The sequence below is a fragment of the Chiloscyllium punctatum genome, unplaced genomic scaffold (assembly GCF_047496795.1).
Source record: "Chiloscyllium punctatum isolate Juve2018m unplaced genomic scaffold, sChiPun1.3 scaffold_293, whole genome shotgun sequence".
Classification (NCBI taxonomy): domain Eukaryota; kingdom Metazoa; phylum Chordata; class Chondrichthyes; order Orectolobiformes; family Hemiscylliidae; genus Chiloscyllium; species Chiloscyllium punctatum.
In genome coordinates, this window is record NW_027310027.1 from 93101 (window position 1) to 120270 (window position 27170).

The window sequence follows — 27170 nt, forward strand, 5'->3', positions numbered from 1 at the left end:
TCCTATTTTCTAAATTGTTATTGACTGTCTCATTCCACTCGCACCAGAACCTATTCCAGAGAGTGTTGCAGAATGGTCAGCTGCAGGTGATCACTTGACCGGTCGCTGGACCCAAAGGTTCACTCTCCACAGATGCTACCAGATCTGATTTTTTCCAGCAGTTTCTGGTATTGTTCCTGATTTCCCAGCATTTGCAGATGTTTAGTTTTTGAATATTGATCTTGTCTGGTGCAGAGTAGTTAATTGATGTGTTTGAATGGTTTTGAAAATTCCAACTTAGGCCACAAATCAGCCATGATCTATTGAATGGCAGAGCAGGGTTGAAGGGCTGAATGACTTCCTCCTATTTCAGTGAAAGTTATCCATCTGCAGCTTGTGGTAACATTTCCCCTCACTGCTCACTTCACCTCCATGTTTAACACACTGTTACTGACTGAACAAACCTCCTGTGTTTGAACTAAACCTGCTCATGTTCAGTGGTTCCTTCTACTGCCACCCGGATTTAACTCTCATCATGGGATGCTGTCTCGTGTTACTGCGGGAATGCCCATAAGGACTAATCCTGGAGCATGTATCCCCTGGGATCCAAAAATACTGTTTATTTCCTTCTTCCTATTTCATTCTGGCATTGAACTCTCGGTTTCAATCCATTCTCCTGTCATGCTCTTCAACATGCCCATGTGGGTGGACTCGAGGCAGCTGGCACCTGAAATTGTGGGAGGAGGCAGATTCAATCAGGGATTTGGGAAAACACTCAGACAATGACATATCCGTCTGATTGTTGACTCAGACAGATAGGCAGTAAGAAAGATGCACATTTAGATCGTACCTTTGATGACCTGGAGCAATGAAACATGCTTCAAACGCAATGATTTCAACCTCAAATCTCTTAAAACACAGATACAAAGCTTTCTACTTGTACCAGGTTGTCTCTCAGCCTCCTGTTTTCTTAAGAAAAGATTTTTAAGCTGTTATGCCTTTCCTGGTGATTATACCCACTGTTTCTCTGTCAGATTTATGACTGAACCTTTATTTTCCTGTTGTGAGTGATGCTCGTACCAGAAACAGTTCCTGACTTGTGAGGGGGTTCGGTTGGAGTATTTATATTTACATAAATTCCCACCCTCACACACAGTGTGAATTTGATGTAAAACAGAAGGAAAGGATTGATTGAGCACCCACAAAAACACAAAAGGCAGCATGTGTACCTGAGTTGAATGAACCTGGACTTAGGAAAATGTGACAACAATCACAACTAGTTAGAATTACAGAATCCCTTAGGCGCACAAAGAGACTATTTGGTCCATCCAGTATGCAATGACTTGCTGTCCTACCCTACCTTCATAACCCCACATTTAGCCTGGCTAACTCAACCCACCTAACCTACACACTATTGGCCATGTTAGCATGGCCAATCCACCAAACCTGCACATCTGTGGGAGGGTCACATATTATGTCTAAGTGCTCAGGATTGTGGGATGAAGGCTCAGAAATACTTGACTTTGACGCAAATCCTCTTTTTTTTCAAAATAAAATCTGGGAGAAACTGCAGCCAGAAAGATTTCCGATTATCTCATGAGAAATAGAATTCAAAACTCGTGCCACTGACCCAGGGGGCGCAGTGAAGTCACAGAGGTCTGGGAACAATCAGAACTGAAACAAGATGTGAGCAAGGTGGGAGGGAGACAAGGACAAAAAGACACTCTGTCACACGGGGGAAGACAGGAGAGATTAAATTACAGAAATGGTAGTCCCTCAAGGCCATGGGGAATGGAGTTAGAGCTGGGAAAGAAACCAGGAAACAAGGTGAGCAGCTGTCAAAGAAATACATTGAAAAAGCAGATTATAACAACATTGAGGGCAGAGTACACAGTCTGAAATTGTTGCTCTCATTGGTGAGTACAGAACGCTGTAAAGCCTGGGTCATTCTATTTCAGCCAACATATGCAGGATAGGCCAAGTGGCCTCTATCTGTGCTGTAACTTTCTGATAAATTTATTCTGACATTTGGAATTCAGGTCGAATGATGTTCATAAATTCTCAAATTGGACTTGAGTTTAATATTCTGGAGAAATGTTAAATAAATCACAATGATCCCATTCTGCAGACTTTAGTCCACAGCCCTTAATGTTCCAGCATCGCAGTTACATCCATGTCCTTTTATTCTAATGTGATGCTGGTTACTGCCTCTGCCACCCCATCAATGATTTCCTGCTCCCCACCATCTCTGAGTGAAATGAATTCTCCTCTCCCCTTCTTTCTGGGAATTTGTTTCAATCTAAATCGTCCAGTTTCTGACCTCTCAGTTAATGAATAGCTCCTTCCTAGACACTCGATCTGGATTCCTCAGCATTTTATCACTTCAATTAAATCTCAGGTCATCCTCCTCGGAAATCATCCCCAGCCTATCCAACCTTTCCTCAGAGCAGGAATTTTCCAATTGTAGAAACATTCTGATCAATCTCCTCTGTATCCTCACTGGTGTGATCACATTAACCCTGGAATAAGGGGATCAGAAGTGTGTGCAGTACATTAACTGCAGTCAAATGAGTGTTGCTGATATTTCCCATGTCACCTCCGTGTTCTTGTGGTTGTCGATCACACAAGACGTGTCCTGGTTTCCCACTTGGAACTGGATTTGCACTCCATGGGGCTGGGATTCCCTACCATGTGTTTATTTGTTAACACATCCTAAATTAACTTCAGATTAAAAGAACATTATCAGCTACCTACCAATCAACTGCTTCCATTATACTCAAGTCACCTTACTTTTTAAAATCTCTTTAAAAATATTACTATCTAAACACAATAGGCTTTAAGTTGCTGACCAAGTATTCAGATGTCTCCATCGTGACAATTACTTGAAGATTATCTTTACCTTCAGCTACATTTGGTGAATTGAACACTGATTGTAAATATATGAATATCAAACGGACTTGAGTTTTACGATAATTAATCCAGTCTGACATTCTTGTTGGTTAATATCTTGAAGAGAACTGTCCTCAGAACTCCAGCTGTGCTCTGACTTCCTTCACAACTGGATTTGGTTGGACTGCAAATCTTAGATCTGTTCTGTTGTTTCCCGGATTGCTTCACTCTGTCTATCACTTGCTGCTTATGCTGTTAGGCACACAAGTAGTCCTCTTTGGGAACTTCATCAGGTTAACACCTCATTTTTAGGTATTCATGCTGCTTTTACTGATATGCCCTCCTGAATTCTCACAGTTGAATGAGGACTGATACTCTGGTTTGATGGTAAGAGGCAAGTTGGGTAATATGCGGGGCCCTGATTGTATAAGATTTGTTGGAGTACAATTCTACTGCAGTTCTTGGAAGGAATGAGCTAAACTCTTACACTGTTGGCCCCATATAATACATGCAGTATCATGAACACTGATAGGCCAAGTCATGAAATACAAGAAACACTGTACAATGTTGCAGGACCACAACTGCAGCAAGGGGAGTTCAAGATCCAACTTGACATAGGAGCTGGGGAAGAAGCAGCTGATCAGATTATCTCATTCATAGTCACAAAGAGACTGTGAGATTATTGTATTGCTGGAGGTGAGGATGAAGGAGGTTGGGGAGATGGAGAGCCCTTCAAAAGAAACTAATGTGCCTGTGAGTTGTGAGATAGAATTGATTGCCATGCATTTAGCAGAAAGCTAATTGAAACTGTTTTTACCCCCAAAAGATAACAAGACTGATGATGCTTCCAATCATCATCAGAAAAAAACCCCAGAATACATGGTTCGGAGATGGATGTCAATAGCCAATCAACATCCAACTCCTGCAATCATTGAGCAAACATATGTGTGATTACCCAGTTCTGATGAACCAGAAAATCACTGTTCACTCTGTGCAGATGGACAGCGATGTGGGGAAGTATTGGTCTCGTGGTATTGTCGCGAGGCAGTTAATCTAAAACCCCAGATCGTGTTCTGGAGACCTGGGTTCAAAGCCTATTGCAGCAGATGGGGGAATTTGAATTCAATAAAAAAACTTGTGAAATTAGAGTCTAATGATGACCATTAATCGATTGTCAGAAAAACCCATCTGGATCACTAATGCCCTTTCAGGAATGAAGCTGCCATCCTTACCTGGTCTGGCCAACATTGTGACCTCAGATCCACAGTAATGTGGTTGACTCTTACCTTCCCTATGGGCAATGAGGTATGGGCAGTAAATGCTGCCGGGCCAGCGGCACCCTCATCCTGTGAATGAATAAAGGAAAATAAAAATCTGTACCCAGTGTGAATCTGTGCATGTTCAACAATGTTGTGAACATTTCCAAAGCTAATTTCTGTGTGCACAACTTTATGAGCTGTCAAAACCATTGTTCATTACTTGGCGTGAAAAAGAGGAAAAAGTCCTTCAACTGTGGTTATCAGTAAATTGACTGGTGTCTCAGCAGGATGGATGCCTGAGTGAATCCCTTCCCCCTCACACACACAGAGCAGGTGAACGGCCCCCCAGTCTGACTGGTTTGGCCAGTTTCCAGGTGGGATGGGTAAAGAATTCCCTTCTGGCATTCCCCACATTTCCAGAGTCGATCCCTGGTGTGGCTGCACTGGTGTTGAGCCATTTCAGATAAATGTTGACAGACTGTTACACACACCGATAGCCCGTCCCCATCACCCCCCCCCCCCCCCCCCCCCAAGAACCCAGTATAAAGCAGTAAACATTATCTCCTGTTGTGGAGGGACAGCCTGTATTGGTCTGAGTAGGAACACTGAGAAGATGTACCTCAATGACAACTTAATCGGTGACCAGAGCAAGTTGAGCAAGTCCAAATAAAATGCATTATAGCACAGAAAGAGGCCCATCAAATCCAAGCTGTCTCTCTGTAGCAGAATCCCATATTCTCATTCCCCATACGTACCCCAAACTCTGCAAGTTTATTTCCCTCAGAACTGATCTAATTGTTTTTATCAATCATTGATCTTCTCTCCTTGCACCAACATAGTAGGCAGCATGTTCTGCATATTTCCAGCCAATACAGTCAGCAGAAACACTTACTCATCTCCCGCTGTCTCAAAACCTTACATCTGACCTTAACTCTTGTGCCATCACCTATCGAATGCAGATATTTTTGTCTGCTGTATCTAGGTGTGTTATAACCTTATACAGCTTTATCAAAAATATATCCAACTTCTTCATTTCAAAGAAAATCGCAATTTTTTCAAATCAATCCAGTGACTGCATTTTCTTCATCAGTGAGCCACTCCAGTAAGCCTATATGCCACAGTCTGAAGATCACTCATATCCTTCATTGTTGATGCCTATTTTGTTCCACAAATCCAGACGATGCAAGTTTTCTGCACAACAGCAGTAACTTTATTATTGGACAGCCGGCGAGAGTTTCAAAATGTCTCTAAAGTAGCTGAGTGTCTACTTGTAGACACTCTTCTTCACGAATCTCTGCCTTACCCACAGAGACAGTATATTTAATAGGAATTAGACAAAGGCATATCAATCACATGGACGATTGTCTTTGCATAGTTTAAAGTAGGTAATTATGACCTTACAAAGCGATGTCTGTGATAACGTGTGATGGATTACAGAAACTGATGATCGTATTGTTCATGATTATGTGTTGATTATGTGTTGATGGGAGGAGATTAAGGCAGAATGGTTCTTCCTTCAGTAAATAAGGGATTCACTTACCTATGCCAATATGGAGGGGAGGTAAGACAATGGGAGTGGGAGGCAGTTTAACAGAGTTGTGCCCAGGGCTACCAGTCTTGTCTGAAAAGGGCAAATTCCTCTGTCTGGGATTACGGGGCAATCCACATGTCTGGCTGCAAGAGGTTCTATTTTGAGATACTGTCAGCCTCCACCATTCTGAGGTGTTCTGTCTGTATTCTAAGAGTACAGGCCTTCAGTTGATGAAATAAGGCCTTTTGCAAGGTAATGTTTAACCCTTGAGACCCCACGGTGTCCTGAAAGAGAAGCAAAATGTATGGAACTGGTCCCTCTATGGTATTTTAACTTCCTCGTTCTGACCAGGAATATGTTGACCAGAATTGAATGCAATGATTGACTGTGACCTAACTCAAGCTTTGTCAAGGGTCAGAATCTTTTCCGTGAGTTTGTTATCATTCCTCCATTAATGAAGCCCAGCATCCCATTTGTTTTACCCAAAACACATAATGTTTTCTCTCCTTTAAGGATTGGTACACATTGTCCCCCATTCCTGCTGTCCTGCTCTCTGTGTCTGTGCCATGCAAATATATATTCCCTTTCTACATTGCTTCTCTCAAAATGTATTAACTTACTGTGTGTTCTAAAGAAGAGACATATTCCACTCAAAATATTATCTCTCGCTCCACACATTCTACCCCCTAGAAAACAGAACAGGACAGCACCGGAATAATTGGCCCACCATGTCTGTGCGGTCCATGATGCCATTCCAAACTAATTCCATCTGCCTGTACATGGTCCATATCCCTGCCAATCCATGCCTGCTTATCTGTCTGTCCAAATGCCTCTGAAACATTGTGATTGTTTCTGCTTTTCCCATCTCTCAGGAAAGTACATTCTTGGCACTTACCAGCTTCTGCATAAGAAACTTGTCTGACACAACTCCCTTTAAGCTTGCTCAGGTGTTGTTGGAAATGCTTAGCAGATCATGCAGCATCTGTGAAGAAAAATGAGTTAATATTTCGGGTCTGGTCACCCCTCCTCAGAAACGTTGACTTTAATTTATCTTCATAGAAGCTGCTAGACCTGCTGAACTTTTCCAGAAAAATATTTTTGTTTCTGGTTTACAGCATCTGCAGTTGGTTCAGTTTTCATTTCCTTTAAACTTGCCCCCACTCCCCTTAAAACTCTGGCCTGTAGAATTTGCCGTTTTCACCTTGGGAAAAGATTCAGATTATTCACTCTGTCTGAGCCTTTCGGATCACCCACAGCCACTGACTTTCCCAACGCAAAAATCCAAGTCTTTCCAACCTCTCCCAATCCAGGCAACATCGTGGTAAACCTGTTTTCACGCTGTCCAAAGCCTCAACATCCTCCTTTTTATGTGGTGATCAAAACAGCACACAATACTCCAAAGGTTGCCTAATGACAGTTTTATATTCAGTCCCTGACACAAGAAGGCAAGTATGCCATCCACCTCCTTCACCACTTTCAGGGAGCTGTGAACTTGCCCCTGGAGAACCCTGTGTACATCAATGCTGCTGAGAGCCCTTCAGTTTAGTGAATACATTCCTCTTGCAATGAGCCTCACAAAATACATCACCTCACACTTGTCTGGATCAATATCTATCTCCGTACAGGTTTTCCTACTGATCTCTTTCTTGCTGTATCCTTGGACAATATTCTTCACGATTCACAACTTCATCAATTTCTTCCATCTAAAACCTGCTAATCAAATCGTTTACATTTCCATGCTAAGCATTGATGTATGTTGCAGACAATGATGTTCCAATTCTGATCCTTGTGGAACAACACTGACCACAGAACTCCAGCCAGCAACATGTTGTGGAAGGAACATATTTCATTTAGTCATTCAGTCGGAAAGTATTTCAGGTATTGGTGTGGCACTAGATGTTCCAAGATATTCACAATCCTGGTTAAAACACCCTGGAGCAGATTTTCAGTTCTGGGTACCCTACCTGGGGACTCCCCCAGAACCAATTATAAAGGAGTAAACATTATCTCCTGCTGTGGAAGGACAACCTGTGTTGGTCTGAGCATGAGCACAGAGCAGATTTACCTTAATGATAATTTAACCCCTGAAGACAAATAACCAGACCAAGTTAAGCAAGTACAAAAAAATGTGTTATAGCACAGAAAGGGGCCCATCAAATTCAAGCTGGTTCTCTGCAGCAGAATCCCTTATTCTCATTCTCCAACTGTCCTCAAAACCCTGAAAGTTTATTTCCCTCAGATCTGATATAATCGTATTTGTGAATCTTTGATCATCTCTACTTGCAACACCATAATAGGCAGCACGTTCTGCATATTTCCAGCCAATACAGTCAGCGGAACATTGCAATCTTCCACTTTCTCAAAACGTTATATTTGATCTTAAGTTTTGAGCCATCACCTATTGAGTGCAATTTATTTTATTGTCTGCTCTATCTAGGTAGTTATAATCTTATCCATTTTAATCTATTAAGATATATTCAACTTGATTTCTTCAAAGAAAATAACAATCTTTTTTCCAAATCAATCCAGTGACTGCATTTTCTTCATCAGTGCACCACACCAGTAAGTCTGTACTGCACACTCTGAAGATCACTCAGATCCTTCCTGAGCAGGAATTTGTTGACCTGAATTGGATACAATGATTGATTGTGACCTAATCAGTCACTGAAATTGTTTCCATGAATTTGTTCTCATTCCCTTTATTAATGAAACCCAGGTTCCCATATATTTTGATCAAAACACTCTGATTATGTTTTCTCTCCTTTAATGAATTATACACATTCCCCCGCCCTTCCCTCAGTCTCTACTCTTTGTGTCTGTGCTATCTAAATATATATTTCCTTTCTACATTGCTTCTCTCAAAATGTATCAACTCACTGTGTGTTAGAAAAAAATATTACCTCTCGCTCCATGCACAGTACCCCCTGGAAAACAGAAAAGTACAGCATCTGATTAATTGGCTCATTATGTCTGTGCAGACCATGATGCCATTCCAAACCATTTCCACCGGCCTGGACATGATCCATATCCCTGCCAACCCCTGTCCACTTATGTGCCTGCCCAAATGCCTCTAAAGCATTGTGATTGTTTCTGCATTTACCACCTCCCAGGAAAGTACATTTCCAGTCATCTATCACCTTTTGCATACGAGACTTGCCTGATATAACTCCCATTAAACTTTCACATGTTGTTGGAAATGCTCAGCAGGTCTTGCAGCATCTGTGAAAATAAAAATCCGTTAATGTTTCGGGTCCTTCTTCAGAAATGTGACCTCTGATTTCTCTTTACAGATGCTTCCAGACTTGTTGAGCATTTCTAGACACTTCTGTTTTTGTTTCTGATTTACAGCATCTACTGTTCTCCCGGTTTTTATTTTCTTTAACTTTCCCCCTGTCCCCTGAAAGCTATGGCCTCTAGAATTTGTCATTTCTACCTTGGAAAAAGATTGAGTTTATAGAACATAGAACATAGAACAATACAGTGCAGAACAGTCCCTTCGGCCCTCAATGTTGTGCCGACCTGTGGAATTTTCTCAACTCGTCCCCCTACACTATCCTAAAATCATCCATGAGCATTTCTGAGGATTGTTTAAATCTCCCTAATGTGGTTGAGTTGACTACCTTAGCAGGTAGGGCATTCCACACACTTACCATTCTCTTTGTGTAAAGAATTTGTCTCTGACTTAAATCTATCACCCCTCAATTTGTAGTTATGACCTCTCATACAAGCTGTCCTCATCATCCTAAGAAAAAGACTTTCACTGTCTACCATATCTAATCCTCTGATCATCTTGTATGTCTCTACCAAATCCCCCGTTAGCCGCCTTCCTTCCAATGAGAACAGATCCATGTCTCTCAGCCTTTCCTCTTCAGACATTCCCTCCACACCAGGCACCATCCTGATAAATCTCCTCTGCACCTTTTCCAATGCTTCCACATCCTTTTTGTAATGGGGCGACCAGAACTGTACACAATATTAAAACTGTGGCCGCACCAGCATTTTGTATAGTTGCAGCATGATATTGTGGTTTAAGAACTCAATCCCTCTCCCAATGAAACCTAACATGCCGTATGCCGCCTTAACAGTACTATCAATCTCGATGGCAACTTTCAGGGATCTATGTACATGGACACCAAGATCCCTCTGCACACCCACACTACCAAGAATTTTTCCAATGACCCAGTACTCTGCCTTCCTGTTATTCCTCCCAAAGTGCATCACCTCACATTTCGCTGCATTGAACTCCACTTGCACCTCTCAGCCCAATTCTGCAGTTTATCTAAATCCCCCTGAAACCTGTGACATTCTTCCAAACTGTCTACTACTTCACAGACTTTAGTGTCGTCTGCAAATTTACTAATCCATCCACCTATGCCTGCGTCTAAGTCATTTATAAAAATGACAAACAGCAGTGGTCCCAAAACAGATCCTTGTGGAACACCACAAGTAACTGGGCTCCAGACTGAATATTTTCCATCAACCACCATTCGCTGCCTTCTTTCAGAAAGCCAGTTTCTAATCCAAACTGCTAAATCACCCTCAACTCCATACCTCTGCATTTTCTCTAACAACCTACCATGTGGAACCTTATCAAAGGCTTTACTGAAGTCCATGTATACCACGTCAACTGTCCTAGTCTCATCTAAATGCTTGGTCACCTTCTCAAAAAAATCAACGAGGTTTGTGAGACACGACCTGCCCTTGACAAAACTATGTTGACTATCTGAAATCAAATTGTTGCTTGTTCGATGATTATAACTGTTATCTCTTATAATCCTTTCCAAAACATTTCCTACAATGGAAGTAAGGCTCACTGGTCTATAATTACCTGGGTCATCTCTGCTGCCCTTCTTGAACAAGGACACAACACTTGCAATCCTCCTGTCCTCGGGTACTAAACCCATTGACAATGATGACTCAAATACCAAAGCCAAAGGCTCTGCTATCTCTTCCCTAGCTTTGCAGAGAATCCACGGATAAACCCCATCCGGGCTGGGGACCTGTCTACTTTCACTCATTCTAGAATTGATTGCACCTGTGCATAACTAACCTCAATCCTTTCTGGTCTAGTATCGCGTACCTCATTTTTGTCCTCTACAATATTCTCCTTTTACTGTGTAAGCACCAATGAGAAATGTTCATTTAGCACTTTTCTGATCTCTGCAGGGTCCACACTCAACTTTGAAATTAGATTGCTTACAGTGTGGAAACAGGCCCTTCGTCCCAACAAGCCCACACCGACCCCGCTGAAGTGCAACTCACCCAGAGTCATTCCCCTACATTTCACCCCTTCACCGACCGCTACGGGCAATTTAGCATGGCCAATTCACCTAACCTGCACATTTTTGGACTGTGGGAGGAAACCGGAGCACCTGGAGGAAACCCACGCAGACACGGGGAGAATGTGCAAACTCCACACAGTCAGTCGCCTGAGGGGGGAATTGAACCCGGGTCTCTGGTGCTGTGAGGCAACAGTGCGAACCACTGTGCCACCGTGCCACCCATAAAAATAACAATACATGAAAAACATTAAAACTTCCCACTTCTGTCTTTGATTAGCCCTATTCCTACCCTAAACATCCTTTTATTCTTCACATACCTATTGAAAATTTCAGGGTTATCCTTTGTTCTATTTGCTGAAGACTGCTTGTGTCCTCCCTTTGCTGTCCCTAACTCTCTCCTTAAATCTTTCCTAGCTGATCTGTAATCTCTATTGCTTCATCTGTACCATTTTGCCTCATCAACGCATAAGCCTCTTTCTTCTTCTTAACAAGGGATGCAATTTCTGTAGTAAACCATGGTTTACAAACTCTGTCTGTGCCAGTTGTGTCACCCCACAGCCATTGACTTTTCAAAGACAACAATTCAAGATTTTCCAACCTCTCCCAATCCAGGAAACCTCCTGGAAAACTTGCTTCCACCTTCCCAAACGCCTTCACATTTTACCTATAATGTGGTGATCAAAACGGCACACAATCCCCCAAAGGTGGCCTGATTATAGTTTTAAATTCACTCCCCTGACTGAAGAAGGCAAGCCTGCCATTCACCTCCTTCACCACTTTCAGGGATCTTTCAGCTTGCAACTGAAGATCGCTCTGTATATCAGTGCTGCTCAGGACCCTTCCGTTTATAGTATACATTCCTCTTGCTATGTGTCCTCCAAAACACATCACCTCACACTTGTCTGAATTAAAATATATCTGCAGTTTCTCCACAAAACTTTCCGACTCATCTTTTTCTTGCTGTATCCTTTGACATCATTCTTCACAATTCACAAGTTCAACAGTTTGCGCCATCTACAAACTTGCTAATTAAACCCCAGTCCAACACCGGCATCTCCGAATCATGCTAATTAAATCATTTACATTTTCAAACTTTTCATTTATATACATTACAAACAACAGATGTCCCAGTTCTGATCCTTGTGGAACAGCACTAGCCATAGACCTCCAGCCAGCAACATGCCCCTGCACAACTATTGCTGAGAGAAATATCAAAGAGGAGCCTTGAGTTCTGCGTTGAGCAGCACGACCAACGTTTATTCAGAGCTCCTTACTAATACATGATGGGAGATGTCCCTCTCCGGCTCCCCCAGATAAGTCCAGCATTTTGATGTGTTTACTTCATATGTTCCAGTAATATTTGCCCCCTGACCTGAACTCCAGGGTTTGGAATGTCAGCTCCGATATTTCCGCGTTCCCTTTCACAGTCTGATTCTCTCAACTCATGCAGCTGCTTTGTTAGCTCTTTCACAAATGGTTTAACCCTAACCTTATCATTGCACATCTCCAGCCCTCCCACTACCACACATCTCCGGTTCTCCCACTACTATACCCTGTGCCATCTGCATCTTCCATCCAGTTATTAAGTCAAAGAGGGACAGCCCCGTCCCCTTTTCTGGGCTTGTCCTCAGTTTCATTAGGCTGGTGGGGAGTACTCTAACCCATCGCTGTACTGTCTCTGAGAGAGCCTTAGTCAGACGAGCTTTAAGTGTCTGCGTCATTCCTTCTACTGTCACAGAGCTCTGGGGGTGGTAAGGTGATGGGATTTCTGTTCAGTATTAAACAGGGCACATAGCTTTTTAGCTATGTTCCCTGTAACATGTGTCCCTTGGTCAGAATCTGCAGGGGAATGATTCCACCCACTGAGTTAACCTATTTATTAAAACCCAGCAGGACCTCCTTCCCTGGGATTGGGGTGGGTGTGGGTGTGTAAAACCCATCTGTACTTGTTCCCATGGGCCTCTGGGTCGCTGCTGCTGCCTCCATTTTATCCTGATTGCTTTCCCTGGCTCACACTGTGAACAGACTACACACCTTCGACAAAACCTTGCTGTATTTCTCCCTGTTCCAGGCAAGGATTGTAGTGGATCATCTGATATTGCATTTTATCCTCACCAGTATGGGCCAGCCCATGATATGTTTTAATAATGTTTGTCTTATACAGTGTAGTGGCACTGCTGGGTAATCCAGACTCTGTTGTGTCATATTACTGCCCCACCCTTTTCCCATTCCTCATTCTCCTGTTGTGGGGCTGTATCTGCGAAGGTCTTTAAACTTTCCTTACTCACTTCTGCAGTTACTGCCACTGCCACTTCCCCAAATGTCTGCACTGTTTCAGTCAGTATTTCACTCGCGTTCCCCACATACTTACTGCCCCGTTGGTGTGGGGTTTCTACTTCCCTGTGAGCTCTAATCTTTCATTATTGCTGCTTCACTGGGATAGTTAACTGCTCCCACTAACTATCTGACCTGTGCTTCGTGCTCTATGTGACCCCGAGACAGGGTGATGTACCCTCACCGAGCACAGGCCAACACATGGTCATGAACAATACCAAAGGCATGCTGACTGTGTGTGTAGATGTTGACTCCCTGACCCCTGGCTAATGTCCGTGCTTCTGTCAGGGTTTGTGATGATTCTGCCAATTCTGGAGAATTCTCCACAAACTTTCCACAGTAATTAAACAATCCTAATGTTTGCCTTACCCCCTTCACGCTGTGGGGGTGGATAGTTTTAAAATCATGGTCTGTCGTTCCACTGGGATTGTCCCCTCTCCCTTCCTGATTTGATCTCCCTGATGTGATGTCCCAGGTCCCCTACCTTCCCACTCTCTGTGGGTTAATTTTAAGCCCGTCCTGCCTGACCTGGCACTATATTCTGTTTAATATCTGGATATGTTCTTTCTCACCAACTGAGGTAATGAGGTGTTGGAAAGATCAATGTGACTAATTCCATCAGCCATATATCGGTGGGTATAGTGGAATATTGTGGGATCCCTGAGGTAACTGGATCCAGGTGTGCTGTTTTCCTCAGCCAGTAAACGCCAGCTTATTCTGGGATTCCAGGTGCACAGGTATGGACCAGAACCCATTCACAATATCAAGGGTTGAGACTATGTACTGTTGCGATTTCAGTCCATTAAATACAGTGGTGTGGTTCGCTCATGTAGGATACTCTTTAGTGGCGGATTTACTGAGGGAGGTATACTAAATAGTGAGGTGGGATGAGCTGTCCGGCTTCTGTGAGTTAGTCTGGGATACTGTCCATCTGACTATTCCCTGCTTCTGTCAATCTGTTACTGTCGCAATTACTGCCTCCTCAGCTTTAATGAGATCCTGTTTGTGTGGGGTGTGAGAGGGCCCTCGATCTTTACAGTATCTACAGGTAATAACCCACATTCCTGTTTAAGTTATCCACACTGCTGTTTGGGTCCTAGCTATAACTCCTCAGATTCCCTGACTGTTCCAGTCTCCCTGCAAGGTAACTACTCTGCAGATGTCGCCTTTCCTTTGCTTCCTGTCCCAGGCCTGTTCAGGTTGTTCCCATATTACAGTTTGTGTCTCTAAATCAATAGTTGGTCCTAACTGTTCTAAACTTGCAACTCCCAGAATGGTCCCTTCCCCAGTTTCCCACTCCCATATCTGAATATATTTTGCCACATCCGTGATCTGCGTCGGGAGAGGTTTATTTCATCCAGCTTCCTCGATTCCCTCTCCGACTGCTCTCATTTTAGCAATTGAGGTGATATGTGGCAAATCCATATTGGTAATTGATATAGATGCTCCTGTATTAATATTATGCTCTGCTGGTTCCCAAACACAGCATCAAAGAATATTCATGTGCCTAGGTGAACACATGCACACATACAATGTGAATATCTATCTCCCTCTCTCTGCCTACGTTCGTTGGCAATATGTCCTTTACTGCTTTACTTGTAAAATTGCCAGTCTGGTTACCCTCCCTGTACTGCAGCTATTCCCCTGTGTTTCTGAGCTTGTCTCAGCACTCATGGTCCAATTCAGAAGGTGGTTAGAATGATCTCCCACTGGGAGTCACATGTTTATAATTATAGTTAAATGGGGTCCCAGTTGAAAAACAACAAACTGATATCATCATCACAGATTGGGATTTGGTAATCCCCCGTGGCCCTTACACACCTCAGGCTTCCTCTCTGTATGATCCTCGATATTACCCTTGGTTCCCTGAGACACCAAGGTTATTTTAGCCCATTCAGCCTGTACCCTCCCCAGTGTGTCCTTGTAATATATGTAAATGCCTGGAGACACTGATCAGCTGTGCACTGGGGGAATCGGCTCGCACCCGCACCCTCTCATTGCAGAGACAGGTTCTGATGTACATGTCGGGGCATCTTGGCCTGAGAGTTTTTGGCCTGACACCATCATCGGTGAGACTGTACCTCAATTAATTCATCTATATTCTCCCAATAAGGCCCATTATTACCATTTCTCTATCAGGCTGGGTGTTAACTCACCAACATCTGTCATTCAGCAGGTGAACGGTTCATGTTTGATTTCTGTCAGTTCCGTTTGTTGCTCCCTACTGTCTGTCCAAGTTGAGCTTAGATGCCCAGTGGTTCCATAGAGAGGGCCTTTTGGACCTTATAGGGCAATGGGTGATCCCACTCATTGCCGTCTCTCTGTCCATACGTGTGCGCTTTGTCATCTAACCCGTTCCAGTCAGTGTCACCATCCTCACTGCCTTCTGAGGAGAGCGGGGCACTAGGTACCTCCCCCACTGTAACTACCACCTGGTTCTTTGGCTTTAAGGCCTCACGTCTGAGAGCCACCACCTTCACCTGTTCCTGTTTGTCATAATAATGCAACATATTCCGTCATTCCTGGAATAAAACAGAGCAAAATGTAATTTGGTTTTACTTGAAATAAGAATAATTTGACATTCACTCGACATATCTATCGAGGTGAGAATTGTACTGTGATTATTTAAGTGAATTTAATGTGATCATACAATGAAAATAAATGATAATCAACGACAACATGTGATTATTTGTACCAGTTCTTGCAATGAAAATTCAATTTTATTCAATGCTTGTAACCCATTACACCATGGGCATTGTTATTAGGGAATAAAGTAATGGAAGGATATCAAAGAAAATAAGTAGACTTCAATTTTAGCTCCACTGCAATAATGAACCAAAACAATATTTGGAAATATGGGTAAACTACATAACAAAGTTTCCAGTGTCATTATTGACATGAAAACTATTTTAGTTTGCAAGTTGTTTTGCTCTAAGAATACTTGGAAATGAATTGTGATTATGAATTAATCATTTAAAATATACTTTGAAGAGAATAATCAGATATTTTTTGGAGGAAATTAGGAAAGGAAATAAATATGTATACATTGGTATTAATAGTTTTAAAATGTTTGGAAGTTGACTGGGATTATTTGATTGAGAGAGGCTGCATGATTATAAAGACTAATAAACCTTTTTCATTGCATTGTTGGTTTCACTAGAATCTGTTGTGGTCTAAGCTCTTGTTGTGTGCAATGGACTGTCATTAATAGCTTAATTAACCTGCGAGTCCCTGATCAGGTTTCCTTTGTCTGTAAGTCAGTCTGTAAGTGAGCAACACACCTGCTTTTCTGAGGGGAACATGAGACTCTTTTTAAAGGAAATAAGTGGCAGTTCTCACTGAGAATGGTTTCTCCCACACACCATAAGCAGGGAAGTGATTTTCTGAAGAATTTCATTGTCTATCTATAAATCTGATGGTAACTGTGTTTGTCAGTTTGTGGAGGATTCAGCCCTTTTTGCTGAGCTGTTTTTATATAAGCAGTTGGTTCATTATGTCTTTGCCAAGAATGTTGTTTACTTTCCCCTTTTACTGTGATTCTGCAGGGTAGAATATTCTGAGAATCAATAATGTTCAATAACTGAACATTGAATGGTTTAGACTCTAACAGAGCAATGGCTTTGTTTTCAGCTAATTAATCACTTTCCATTTCCTGGTTGTGTTGAGTTGTACAGAAACAGGCTCTGAGCAATGTTTCCATTCACTTGTGTTGGAGTCACTGACAGCCACGTGGTCACTCAGTTTCAGGCTGATGGATCAGTTTCTCTGTCCTATTAGATGGTGGTCTCCTGCTCAGTTTCCGATGGCTCGCCTCAGCGTCAGTCCATCAGCTGCTGAAACCCTGCATCCAGCATTTGTTCCCTCTCACCATGACTAATCCAATACAGTCCCAGCTTGTCTCCCAAATTCACCTCCACATACTCATGATCACCTCAGATTCTACTGTCTGTGTCCTTGCAGCAAGTTGTGTAAGACACCTACTTCAGTTTTAACCTGATCGATATTATGTTTAGAAAGATCATTTCAAAATTTGGTTCACTGCTTCTTCAGGACCTTCGTGAAGAAGGGCTCATGCCCGAAACGTCGATTCTCCTCCTCCGTAGATACTGACTGACCTGCTGCGCTTTTACAGTAACACGCTTTCAGTTTTAATTGGAGCAATCAGTTAATTACAAGTTACTGACAAAATATTTTAAGAGGAGCTGCTATTGGTGATGGAAATGCTGCTGGTTAGTATAAAAGAGGGCTGCGGTGAATACTGTACTCGGTTTTGATGAGAAAGTTGAACAATGTAAAATTCTTTTATCCTTGTTAATAAGAAGAGGTAGAGATTGCACCACTGATGCTCAGTAGCCGCAGTGCCAATCAAGTGGGCTGCTTTATTCCGGATGGTATCAAGTTTCTTGAGTGTTGTAAGGGCTGCACTCAACCAGGCAAGTGAGGAGTATTCCAACATACTCCTGACTTGTGCCTGGTAGCGTTTGGACAGGATTTCAGGAGCCAGGATTTGAATTACTCTTGTAGCCACTGTGTTTATGTGGTGAGACCAATTCAGTTCCTGATCAACGATTATCCCCAGGACAGTGTTGATAGTGGGTGTTCAGTCATGGTAACACCATCGAATGTCAAGGGATGGTGGTTAGGTTATTTCTTATACGTGATGGACATAGCCTGCATTTGTGTGGCATGTATGTTACTTACCCCTTGTCAGCCCAAGCCTGGATATTGTCCTGATCTTGTTGTCGTTGGACTTGGACTGCTTCAGTACCTGAGGAGTTAATTATTTATGAACATTAAATAGTCATGAGATTATGCAAATTCCTTTTTCTATCAAATGTCATGAACTGTATCTTGTGGTCACTATCATATTCACTTTCATTATCTTTTTATTTGCTTCCTAATTCAGACACAAATATTTGAACATCGATCGGAATAAAATTACATAAATTAAAAACACATGTTTCTAAAAGTAAACTAATTGAATGAAATACATTACTCCTGTATTGTCTGCATTTTGAGAAAAAAATAAATTCTTTTCATAAACTAATGAATGGCTGATTTATTGTCCTCAATCCATCAATCTAGATTTTATATTTCAGTCATCAGTTTACCGATCTTAATGTGCGTCTAATCAACACTAGAGCAAAGTGTTTTTAAAATATTGTGTCAATTTATTTGTTCAGAATACAACATTTATTAGGAATTCATTATCCTTATAATAATTGCTGAATAAGTTATTTGGCTTTCTAACGTGTATCGTCAGATCCATATATTGTTTTATTTCATATTTTAATTTAATCCATTGCAACAATGTTTTCAGGTCAACTATCCCACAATGGAATCAATCATTTTGCATCCAACACGCTTCGAAAACTGACTTTTGCTCATTTGAATAATCACAGTAATCTCAGCCTTATGAGTTCAGAGAACTGTAACTACTTTTCTCTGCAATACTTCCTGTTCATGTCTGCGCATTGCACAGTCATGCAGCAAAATTAGATTTCTCCTTCTAAATGTACTGATAGATTTTAGAAAATCTAAGTGTTGCTAATATCTAAGTATTGTTCAATTCAGTAGGGGGTATAAATGTGTAATAATGGCTCAGTGCATGAAGTAATGTGAAGATATTGCAATTTACAAACTCACAATGATTGTGAATATCAATTTTTATCTTAACCATGGAACCAGTTGAATTGATTTAATTATATTTCACTTTGATGCTCACGTTCATTGTACTTCTAATCACAATAAGAGCGAAATATTTCATGTGACAAAATTATTTAAAATTCATGACACTTTTTTATGGACACAAAATACAATTAACACCCGTTTGTTCTTTCCTTTACCAATCACAGTGAAGTTTGAATTGTAGAATGCTAGACTGACACAGCACAGAAACAGACCATTCAGCCCAACTTAGCATTCCGGCCAGGTTTCCTAAACTAAACTAGTCCCATTTCCCTGTGTTTGTCCCATACCCGTTTGTAAGTTTTCTATCCAATAAAGTGTCCAAAAGTCTTTTAGATGTTGTAATTGTACCAGCAACTGCCCTTCCTCTCACAGCTCATCCCAAAATGTGAAACACACTGTGTGGAAAAGTTTCCCCTCAGACCCCTTTTAAATCTTTCCCCCTCACCTTAAATATTATTTACACCGCAGAATCTTTAAAATTATTAAAGATAATTTTTAATATCTTTAAAATTTATTAAAATTATTAAAATAATTTAATAATTATTTTATTAAATAATAATAAACGCATGTCACATAGTTTTTGATGATTCTAACAGCCATTGGTCTTGATCTTATTTTTACTGAGTGCAATAACCACAGTAAACATTCTTGCCAATAAATACAAGAGCGATCACCTTATTTTTCAATTCAGTAATTACACATGATACTTTCTGCTGAAAGTGGTGTTTATTCTTTCTGAAAATTGGCCGAGGACACTGAGAGCAAGACATATTGATAGTCTTGATTTGTTCATGTTTTCAAACAGGTTTTCAGGCCATGTATTTCAAAAAGAAGTTATTTGACTTCATTCAAATTTGAATGTAAACATTTTCAGATATTTTCCATTCAAAATGTTTATTTGCTTATTCAGATAAATTTTGAATCTTGCCTCTGCAAAGTGAATTTATTGTGCTTTCCATTCATGGAAGTACTCATTAATTGATCCTCGTTTCATCTTAGATCTGACGGAAATTTGAAATACTGATTACAGTGAAAATTGTGTGAATTTTACATGAGAAAATCTAGAAGAAAATCAAGAAAGGCGCGATAGAGTTATTGAACAGCCTGTATATTTGAATAAAGAAAACATTCCTTCCAAAAAACAAAGTTAAAAATCGCACAACACCAGGCTATAGTCCAACATGTTTATTTGGAAGCACTGGCTTTCGGAGCGCTGTTCCTACAAACAGCTGATGAACGCTGGTTCTTCTGAAAGCGAGTTCTTCAAAATAAACATATTGGTTAATAAACTGCTGGTGTTTGATTTTTAACTTTGTACAGCCCAGTCCAACACTGGCGCCTCCAAATCATTCCCAAAATAAAACCCTTAAGTCTGTGGTTGAACAATTCAACAATCCTGCAACTAGATTATAATTCTCAGTTTATCTATCTTAATAAATATCTAATCAATGTCAGTGGAAATTCCTGGAAAACAACAAATCGTTTTGTTTGTTAACACACAAACTTTAATTGAAAATTCGTTGTTATCACAATATGAGAATTATATTTTAAACCTCCAGTGATGTGAAGTGACCCATGGACAGAAATTGGACGTTGTAAATTCACCCACAGGCAGAGAAATCGGGACAAATACAATATCAATCAACTTCAATCAAACAGCAGTTAGAATCAATCAGCTCCAGGGTGAATCAGATTTTCTTACACCTTGAATTCCAGCCAGTGCCTGAGCATTATACACCTCGCTTGGAAATGTCAATAATGAAGGGTTTTCACACCAACACATTGGATTCTTTAAATCCAGCTCATAACCACATGTGGATGTTTGTCACAAAATTATTAATCATTTTACAAATCATGGAAAATATGATTGCTATTGAAAAGCTCTTGAAATAAATTAATCACTGCACATAAAGCCACACGATGGTATTCAAGGCCACCTAACTACTGTTCAGTGCAAAACCTTTTGTCAGTATTGTATTGTTCTCAAGATGAATAACCACAACAAACATCACGCTTTCACACCATCCCAAATATATGCAAGAGATTCCTTCTTATCATATACACACATCTTTCCCACACCATTAAATAGACTTCACTTACGACAAAGGATGCTGATAGTAACATGTTTTGAGATAAAGGAATTCCTAAATATAGGCGAGTTTTCTGATAGGTTCCCCCAATCATCGTGCTAAAAATGTAAATGCGGCTCAATACATTGTAACAGATCCCCATTCAACCTTTTTATGTATTCACTCAGAGACAATGTTTAAAAATTTTCTCTATAAATGCTGTTGACTGTTTTTTGCTATGATACCCATGTTCCTTGTCGATTTATTTTCTTTGTAATGCCGACACAAATGTCTGAATATTGATGACATGAAAAGTTGCATGGATTATATATTGTATTTCTACAGAAGAAAAGCTGAGACAGCAATTACAGATTGCAGTTTTATCTGAGAATGTTGAATGATCAATAATCACTGCATATCGAAAATATTTTCCAAAACATCATGCCAGCATTCTAACTCTCAGTTCACTGATACTAATTATTATGTAATTAATATCACAGCAAACCCGTTTGGAAATATTGAATCACTTAATGTGTCAGTGTTCTAAAATAGATTACCAATTCATTGTTAGTCCAACAATCACACAGTAATTCAAGTTAGGTTTTGTAACAAATATCGTGAGATTCACAGTTCAATTTAATCATTATTTAGTAGTGCCAATTTTACAAAGAAAAAATTATCTTTTATTCCAGGTCAACACAACCACAAACCAAGCAATGATTCCTCATCCAACACTGACAGGAAATATCTGATACCTTCTCATTTGAATGTTCACAGAAATCATTGGATTCATATTCGCCTTACAAATGAAGATACGTCTGATTGTTTTAGACTCCAATAATTAATGTTCAATTCTACATGTGACGGATTGTAATATGACATTTATAATTATTTTAAGTTTACCGTGACTAGTTTTAACACTAAATGTTACTTATATCTAATATGTAATCATTGATCAAATCCAGTATAGTCGGCTTTAAGTGTGGAATTAAGTCTCAGTGACGTAGGCATATTGCATGGTACTGTTTCCTAATGGTAGCGAATGCTAATTTTTATTTTAGTGCTGAAATCCTTGTAGATTTGCTGCTGTAGGGAAGCCCCGAGCAGCCTGCCTTGGAATTAAAACACAAAATGGTGGAGGGGAGATAAATGAGACGAACAATCTGTTTCAGTCGTAAGTTAAAAAAGAACATTTAGTACAATCCTACTCCAAGTCCATAAGTATGCCATTCCAGACAGTCATACACCAGATAGTGATAAGAGAATGCCAGCATACAGTAAAATGACCAATCCTGACTTTCATTAATGAAAGAATAATTTTCCCAGTGAATGAATAAACACCAGCTGCAGGATAGAGCCCAGCTAACTTCCACAGCGGCTATCAGGGAAACAGACAGGATTTGATTGCCAGAAATAGTTACTATTTTTTTTGGAGAATAGATAGATAACTTTCAGTGTGGAAACAGGCCCTTCGGCCCAACAAGCCCACACCGCCCCGCTGAAGCACAACCCACCCATACTCCTGCATCTACCCCTTAGGTAACACTATGGGCAATTTAGTATGGCCAATTCACCTGGCCTGCACATCTTTGGATTGTGGGAGGAAACCGGAGCACCTGGAGGAGACCCACGCAGACACGGGGAGAATGTGCAAACTCCACACAGTCAGTCGCCTGAGGCAGGATATTGAACCCGGGTCTCTGGCGTTGTGATGCAGCAGTGCTAACTACTGTGCCACCATGCTGCCCACTAACGTTGCTCAGAACATTTAAAAAGTTTCTAATTACATATTCTTGAGAATCGTAAATAAGGCAGAGTGAGAGACCCAAAGGACTGCAACAATTAATTTTGTAATCTGAGGAAATAAAATGCACAGAGAGATCCCAAGGCCTGGAGATTATACCACCTGTAAAACACCATGAAGCAATAGGAAGCTCGGGCTATCCATAGCGATGTTCATCCAAGATTAGTTGTTCTACAGGATCGGGTGTCTGTATAATGAGGGAAGGACTGTAACTACATTGCATGTGGACATTGTAATACAGAAGGTGTGTAAAAATACTGTTTTTTACTGTACACGTTACAGTGTGTCATGGATCTCCCTTCCTAGATTTGTCTCGGGGGATGATCCCTGCATTAACTGATTGCAGCATGAGTAAACATCTTCCACTTGCCTGAGTTCGGCCTATCTCCTCAGTCTTCATTCCTTGTCAGGGGAAATCACTCCTCCAGCTTTGGTGACATTTTAATTCAATATAAACACTTATTATCTGTGAAACTATTCCTTGCAGAGCGATATCATTTTCCTGTTTTTTTTATTTTTTGTGTGCAAGAAAATAATGGAGGAATATCCATTTGTTATTTAGTTCAACTTAAGCTAAATTTTAAATTATTGAAAGGACTACACATGGGGGTGGCGGGGGGAGGGGGGAAGAACGATTCTTCAGCTCAAACGTCACATTAAGTGACAATGTCCGCTTTTCAAATCATGTGACCTCCAAAATGATATTCATTTTTTGGTTTCATTTTGAGATAGTTTTATTTTCTTCCAACAGTAGTTGTCAATGATCAATAATCACAGAATTATTAGTTTTTTGCGACAAAATGACTTCCTGTACCAAATGACATGAACTCGATGTTTAGTTCACGATAATACTCACTTTCCCATCCTCATTATTTTCTTCCTAGTGCTGACATTTATCTAAACATGTATCATGATAAAAGTTACATTAATAAAATAGACATGAACCGACCAAAAAAAAGTTGAACGATGTCAATTGTTGCTGAGATTTTTAAATTATTAAAGCCAAGTTTTAAATTTTAATTTTCAGTTTATTAATCTTAATGAATATACAATCGACATCAGAGCAAAGTGCATTCAAAATATTAAGTCAATTTATTTATCAGGATTTTAGAAACAATGATCAATTACAATAATTATGCAATACTTTAACTTCGGCTTTATAACAAAAACAATGTGCTTTTAATACCTTCCATATTTCTTAGTGTGAGTGCTACAATATTAAAACCTGTTTGATCAGGCCAATATACCCACAAAAGACCAATAATTGCCATTGCAACATCATTTGTAAATATATGTCTTTTGCTCAGTTGAAAGATCACAGTCTTCTCAGCCATTGGAATTCAGAGAATACCAGTTATTTTACACTGCAATTTTTCTCTTCGTTTCTGAACATTACTCAGTGGAATAGGAAGAGGAGATACCTCATTATTCTTAAATTCATTAATAAAAGTTTTCAAATCGATTTGTTGCCAATACCTAATAATTGTTCAATTCGGTAAGGGGTGGACATGTGGAACTATGTTTCCATACAATAACTAATGCAAGGACGTTGCAATGTACAATCACTCAATCATTCTGAATATTGCTTTTCAGTTTAAACTTGGAAACACTTTTGAATTGATTTGATTGGAAATCACTTTAATGTTAACATTTATTGTGTTTTTAATCACAATTACAATTGAATATGTTTCATGTGCAAAATCATTCAAATCCCCATGAATTTTTTGAAGCATACAAAAAAAGGTTGGCATCTATCTTATTTCATTAAACAATCACAGGAAATAGTGACTTCTTAGAAATCGTACATTTTCAGAAAGAATGAAAGTTGTCTTCAGCTGAATAGGCACATTGACGAACCAATTCATCATTTTGTTCCAATTTACATGTCTATCAAAAACATTTTAATCTGCATTTCAGAAAATGAGAAACTTCTGACCATATAGAATAATTAAATTAATTTTTTATATATAATGCACACTAATCACACCATCCTGTCAAGCTGTCATTCCCCAAGTGATCATAAAAATCATGTTTAATTAAGACATTTGTTAACTCCCATCATTATTGTAAATTGCTACTGAATTTTAAGTAGATTACACACAGTATCCAACCATTTAATTCCAATCCAATTATTACAATAAACATCTGATTAGTTTTCAGCCCTGCCCAGCCTGGTTGGGAATGTTATGAAGGAATCTTGTGCACATCTGGTCGTGTCTCTGTTACCAGACCAGAGGGTACAATTTCAATTCCCACCTTGCACAGAGCTGTGCCAGAGCAGCTCTGAATGTTGATAAGAAAATATCTAAGAATCGAATGAATTGCCTTTCAATTCAACATTAGATATGTTTTCATTTGTTGTTCATTCCAATAATCACAATATCTGCTATATATTTTCTTCAGTCCACGAATAACAGAATGTATCTAATTCCACTCAATCAATATTCTTTGCAAAATATTTGATAATGTTGCACTCACAAAGATGAAATATGCAAAGTACAGATATTCCTTGATTTTCTTTTGTTCTGAAGAGCTGAGTTCAGACTGCACATAGAACTTGATGCTTCAAAGGTGTAAATACGAGAAAAAAATCAAGTTGTTCAGTTAAATAAACAAATGCGACTTCCTACTATATATCAATTTTTAGTTATTGATCTGTTTATGAGTTGTCTTAAATTTGTTTTTAGTTTTCCACTCATCTATTTATATTGAATGTAAGATTGAAATGTTGTGAAAATATCCGAGTGCATCCATTTGAAATTGAATTTTGCATATTTCTCTCTAATCCAGTTTATTGTATGATGACTTAACTGTGTTTTGTTCAGCAAACCTAGAGAATACTAAAAATTGTCTAATCTTAAATAAGATCTTTCACACCCAGTTATCAGCCTGTTCCTAATTCATGTAAATATCTAAATTTATTGAAATCAATGTTCACACAAAACAGTGCACATAAAGCGACACAAAGATATTCATCATCAGCTGATTACTATTCAGTGGAATAACCTGAGTAAGTGTCTTATTGTTCCTGGGACAAATGACAGCAGTAAGCATTTATTTACTATTCTATGCAGTTAATGCAATTGATGTGTTATATTTCAGTTCAGTCGTTCATGTTGATTTATATTGTTTAAACCAATAATTCTACTTTATCACAGATATTGAGGATACTACAATAACGTTGGGAAGCAAATTTTTGTCAATCTAACAATCTTTAAGCTCCTTTTTTGTTGTGTGTTTACAAGAGACAATTCAAATTATAACCATTGTATTACAATTTGAACAAATACTGCATTTTAAATTCGTGAAGTTCCTACATTTTTGAAAAAGGGTTAGTCTTCACTGTATATGTCATATTTAAAAAACTGCTATTTCAAATCATGCCTGCTACAAAATGATTATTGTTTTCATTTCATTGTAAGAAAAGAATTGCTTTGGCCATGTTGATATTTTTGGCATTTCTATTCCAACATTATTCATCATTGTCCAAAAATGACAATATTATTAAAATCGCATATACGCCACATGTCATTGACTACATTGTTCAGTTTCAAGCTCACTTTCATGACTTACGAATTCTCTTCCAAATTCTGACACAAATCTTTCAACATTGATCATAATATTGATCATATAAATTGATGTATCATATCTCTACAAGGAATCCGGTGTATGGAAATTCACAATTCTTGTATTACGTACATTTTTTACTTAAAAAAGAAGAATTTTGCTCAATAATCACAGAATGGCTCATTTTTCTTCAATCCCTAAAGCTAGGTACTATGTTTTATGCCTCGGTTTACTGATCTTAATAAATATCAAATCAACATCACAGCAAAGTGCTTTTGAAATATTGTATCATTTTAATTCTTCAAAATACAGCATTCATTATCAAGTCATTGCCATTACAGTAATGGCACAATTATTTATAAATAAGTCTTTTGAACAAGTATAATGAGATTCACATTTAGATTTAATCCATTATTTCTGAGTACGAATAGTACAGTATGAAAATGCCTTTATTTTTCAGGTCACCTACCCCACAAAGAAACCAATGACTTCCCATCTAACGTCATTGCAAATATCTGATGTTTGCTCATTTAAATGATCACTGTAATCTCAGCCTTAAAATTCAGGGAAATGTAATTACTTTTAACTGAAATAATTCCAGTTCATTTCCAGACATTGCTCAATCACTTGCAAAAAGAGATTATTCATTATTCTTTAATGCATTGACAGACTTTGAAAATTAAATTGTTGCTGATTTAGAATAAAAATAATAATTATTCAATCTAGTAGGTTGCACAAATTTGGATTTACGGCACAGTACATGAA

At 39.5% G+C, this 27170-nt stretch overlaps 1 long non-coding RNA gene across 1 annotated transcript in view; it reads left to right on the plus strand.

Moving 5' to 3' along the window:
* The window catches only part of LOC140472302 (uncharacterized), a 66049-nt gene extending 39324 nt beyond the window's left edge, over positions 1–26725 (plus strand). The window contains exon 5 of the long non-coding RNA XR_011957533.1: positions 21727–26725. This is a non-coding gene — a long non-coding RNA (uncharacterized lncRNA). The remainder of the gene's footprint in view (positions 1–21726) is intronic.
* Positions 26726–27170: the final 445 nt, after the last annotated feature.